Raw genomic sequence first — 5,154 nt, forward strand, 5'->3', positions numbered from 1 at the left:
TGTGGGATCTTAGTTCCCTGACCAGAGATTGAACCTGGGCCCCCGGCAGTGAAAGCGTGGAGTCCCAACAACTGGACCACCAGGGAACTTAAAAAAAATTGTTTTTTTAATAAAAAGAAAAATCATTCCACTCTTGTGCATATATAAAAAGGAAAATATAGGCCGAATCAATAAGTTAATGCTTTTCTAAAACTCACGCATGTGTGGAACTTACTCCTTCTAAGTCACTTTTTGATTCAGAGTCACTGATGCCCAGGTTTACCAGCATCACCGGTCTCAGTACCACGAGCAGCGCAGTGAGGGTGAGGCAGCATTTAAGGCCGCTCCGCCGTATCCAGGATGTTCATCCAGGTTCCTGACGCCCATTCTGCAAGTCCTGATGCATCAGCAACACCCACGCCCTGACTGCTGACTGGCCAACATGGCATAGCCCAATCTCAGAGCTGTTAAAACATGGGGAAACAGTGTGTGCCAGAAGCAACGAAATACTCTTCTTCACTTTTATTAGCTGGCCTGGATGAGCCTAAAACGAGGCTACCAAAACGCTCCCTCTAAATGGACATCTCGTCCCCTGTTTAAAACCCTTCAATGGCTTTGAACATTGACCAAAAGAACAAAGTCCAAACCCCTCTGCATGGGATACAAAACTCTTCACGACCTGTTTCTTTAAAAAATTATTAATTAGGGCTTCCCTGGTGGCGCAGTGGTTGAGAACCTGCCTGCCAATGCAGGGGACACAGGTTCGAGCCCTGGTCTGGGAAGATCCCACATGCCGCGGAGCAACTGGGCCCGTGAGCCACAATTACTGAGCCTGTGCGGGCAAAGAAGAGTGGCCCCCGCTTGCCACAACTAGAGAAAGCCCTTGCACAGAAACGAAGACCCAACACAGCCATAAATTAATTAATTAATTAATTTTAAAAAATTATTAATTATTTTAAGCACACAAACATGTAGAGAACAACATAACATAAATAATGTGGTGCAAGCAACCAGATTGGAAAATATGACAAATGTTTGCACTTTGCCATGTTTGCCTAGAATATTTGGTTTTTAATCTAAAGGAATAAGCTGTTCCCGGTGCATTGATGTTCTCTGTGTGCACTGCTCGTCCTGTTGTCCTCTTCTTCCCAGGGCCAATCGCTCTCTGGAAGATGTGACACATCCCTTCCATCCATGTTTTACACTTTCACTTTAGCTGAACCCTTTCCTCCCTCCCTGTAATAACAGACTGGATTGTTTTGTGTTTTTCTCTTTTACGTATATTTTATTAACTGTCTAAATCCTCCAGCAATGTGTGTTTCTCGTTTTCCTGTTGGTGGGCACTAATGTTTCCCCATTTTTACCATTTCTAACAATAGGGCAGTTAACATTTTGAGCACGTCTCTTTTGTATGATAGTGAGAGTTTCTCCACAGCAGCGTTGTTAGTAGAAATATCATAAAGCCCCAAATGAGAGTTATATATGTAACATAAAATGTTCTAGTAGACACATTAAAAAATATAAAAAGAAACTGATGAAATTAATTTTAATAACATATTTTAACCCAACATAGCCAATATATCCATCTCAACATATATCCAATACATTAATGAAACACCTTACAGTATTTCTTTAAAAAAAAAAATTATTTATTTATTTTTGGCTGCGTTGAGTCTTCGTTGCTGTGCGCGGGCTTTTTCTAGTTGCGGCGAGCGGGGGCTATTCGTTGCAGTGCACGGGCTTATTGTGGTGGCTTCTCCTGTTGCGGAGCACAGGCTCTGGGCGCGCTGGCCTCAGTCGTTGCAGCACGCGGGCTCAGTAGTTGTAGCTCGTGGGCTGTAGAGCGCAGGCTCAGTAGTTGTGGTGCACAGGCTTAGTTGCTCCGCGGCATGTGGGATCTTCCCGGATCAGGGATCGAATCCGTGTACCCTGCATTGGCAGGCGGATTCTTAACCACTGTGCCACCAGGGACGTCCAGTATTTCTTTCATGAAGTCTTCAAATCCGAAACAAATTTCTCAGTTTGGATGAGCCACATTTCAAGAGTCACACGATGCTGGTGATTACTGTATAGGACAGCGTGACTGTGAAGTATGTATTTAGAGATGGAAACATAGGGTCACAGGATATGACACGCCATCTGCAACCTTGCTAGATATTATTAACGTGCTCTTCAAAGTGTGCAAAAGTCACCCTTCCCTGGTGTCCTTCCCGACACTCAAGTGTGATCTGCCTGCCAATCTTGGCTCGTCTGCTGGGTATGAAAAGGCACCTAATTGTACTTTTCTTTGTTTGCTTTCCTGGTAAGTTTGAGTACTTTTTCATGTTTACTGATCACTTGGGTTACTTTTTCTATGAATTTCTCATTCTGATCCTTTGTTCATTTTTCTGAGTTACATTTTTCTTGTTGATACGTGGTTCTTTATATATTCTAGCTACAGAGCTTTGATGGACATGTATCTTACAAACGTCACTTTCTAGCCCATGATTTGTCTTTGCATTTTGTCATACAGAAAATTTTAATTTCAATGTAATATTTATCAATATTTTCCTTTATGGGTTTGTGCATTTTCCGTGTCGGTTAAGCAATTCTTCCTTGCTTGGAAGTCATAAAGACACTTGCCTATTATTTTTTTCTTTAAGAGTTTTAAAGTTTTCCTTTTCACATTTAGTTCTTTATTCTAGCTGGAATTTTCTTTGTGTTAAGCTTGATGTAGAAGATTTACCACCTCACACCCAGTAGGATGGCTGCTATCAAAAAACACCAGAAAATAACAAGTGTTGATGAGGATGTGGAGAAATTCGAACACTTGTGCACAGTTGGTGGGAGTGTAAAATGGTGCAGCCACTGTGGAAAACAGTATGGCAGTTCCTCAAAAATTTTAAAATAGAATTACCATATGATCTAGCAATTCCACTTCTGGGTACATACCCAAAAGAATGGAAAGCAGGGTCTCCAAGAGATTTTTTTTTTTTTTTTTTTTTTGTGGTACGCGGGCCTCTTACTGCTGTGGCCTCTCCCGTTGCGGAGCACAGGCTCCGGACGCGCAGGCTCAGCGGCCATGGCTCACGGGCCCAGCCGCTCCGCGGCATGTGGGATCTTCCCGGACCGGGGCACGAACCCGTGTCCCCTGCATCGGCAGGTGGACTCTCAACCACTGTGCCACCAGGGAAGCCCTCCAAGAGATATTTTTTATGCTCATGTTCACAGCAGCCTTATTCACAAAGTATGGCACATACATACAATGGAATATTATTCAGCCTTTAAAAAGAGGGAGTTCTGGCACACGCTACAGTGTGAATGAACCCCAAGGACATTATACTGAATGAACTAAGCCCGTCACAAAAAGGCATACTGCATGATTCCACTTATATGAGGTACTTAGACTAGTCAAAATCACAGAGACAGAAAGTAGAACGGTGGGTGCCAGGGCCGGGGGGAGGGGAGGATAGGGGGTTATTGTGTCATGGGAACAGAGTTTCAGTTTTACAAGATGAAATGAGTTATGGAGATAAATGGTGGTGACAGTTGCACACCATTATGAATGTATTAAATGCCAATGAACTGTACGTTTAAAAAATGGTTAAGATGGGGCTTCCCTGGTGGCGCAGTGGTTGAGAGTCCACCTGCCGATGCAGGGGACGCGGGTTCGTGCCCCGGTCCAGGAAGATCCCACATTCCGCGGAGCGGCTGGGCCCGTGAGCCATGGCCGCTGAGCCTGCGCGTCCGGAGCCTCTGCTCCGCAACGCGAGAGGCCACAGCAGTGAGAGGCCCGCATACCTCAAAAAAAAAAAAAAAAAAAGGTTAAGATGGTAAATCTTATGTATATTTCACCACAATAAAAAAATAGAAAGGGGAATTCCCTGGTGGTCCAGTGGTTAGGACTCTGTGCTCTCACTGCCGAGGGCCCGGGTTCGATCCCTGGTTGGGGCACTAAAATCCCACAAGCGCACACTGTGGCCAGATAAAAGAAAAAGAAAGGAAAAGAAAAATGTACTGGGGAAAGTGGGAGGGCTTCAAATGTACCATTAATGAATGAATGAATGAATGGTGGGAGAGAATAAGGCAGCGAGGGAAGGAGAAGGGACTTTAATCTAGAGAGAAGACGCCAGATATTAAGAGATGACAATGGAAGGAGGACTGGGAGCTTCGACCTCAGTCTCAGCAGGGGCGAGGCCGTCTCCCGACCAGGGGAGGGCGAGGCTCGAGGTGCGGGTGTGGGGCGTGCTCCCCTCGGGAACTGACCAAGAGTCACTACAGATGCCACTATCCACTGAGAGGCAAATCGAAGCAAAATAAATACTTTATGATTGCCATATAACACATTTACTTTTGTGTTTTGCCATGTGGATTGCCAACTGGTCCAGCATCACGCACTGAAAAGTCTGTTATCGCCTCACTGATTTCTCAAACATCTGTCTGTACCCAGCTCTCACGCCTGGGATTCTTTTGCGGCCTCTATCTATTCTGCTCCAAGTTTCTAGCTTTGATCCGGGACCACAGGCCTAAGTACGATTTTTATAATAAATCTTGACATTTGCTATGGGAAGACCTTCTCTTCTTTATTCTTCAGAACTGTCTTGGCCATTTTGGACCTTTAAATTCCTTCCGAGTTTAAGGAGCAGCTGGTCAACTTCTGGAAATGACCTGTCGGGATTTTGATTGAAATAGCATTGACTTTTTGGATGAATCTGGACAGAACTCGTGCTTTTAAGATGGAATCTTCCCATCCATGAACATGTAGTTCTCTGCTGTCAATGGATGTTTAAAATTTTGTCCTTCACTAATTTCTTAAAATTTAAAAGATTTTTGACATGTAATTTTTATTACTGTAAATGGCATCTTTAAAAAATTTATTTTCAGGACTTCCTTGGTGGTTCAGTAGTTAGGACTCCGCGCTTCCATTGCAGGGGGCGCGGATTCGATCCCTGGTTGGGGAGCTAAGATCCCACATGCCGTGTGACATAGACAAGAAAAAATTTTTTTTTTTTCAAACTGGCTTTCCTGGTGTGTCACCATACTACTGATTTTTGAAGTTGCTCATAAGTTGCTCTTATATCAAAACTCTCACTGGTTAGAACGCTCTGCTCCAGCGTCTGGATCTTCTTTGGGGACAACCGTACAGCCCGTCAACCACACACACCTTGTAGCTTCCCCCTCACTCCCAATCTGCAG

Source organism: Delphinus delphis, chromosome 15, assembly GCF_949987515.2.
Source record: "Delphinus delphis chromosome 15, mDelDel1.2, whole genome shotgun sequence".
In the NCBI taxonomy this organism is placed as follows: Eukaryota; Metazoa; Chordata; class Mammalia; order Artiodactyla; family Delphinidae; genus Delphinus; species Delphinus delphis.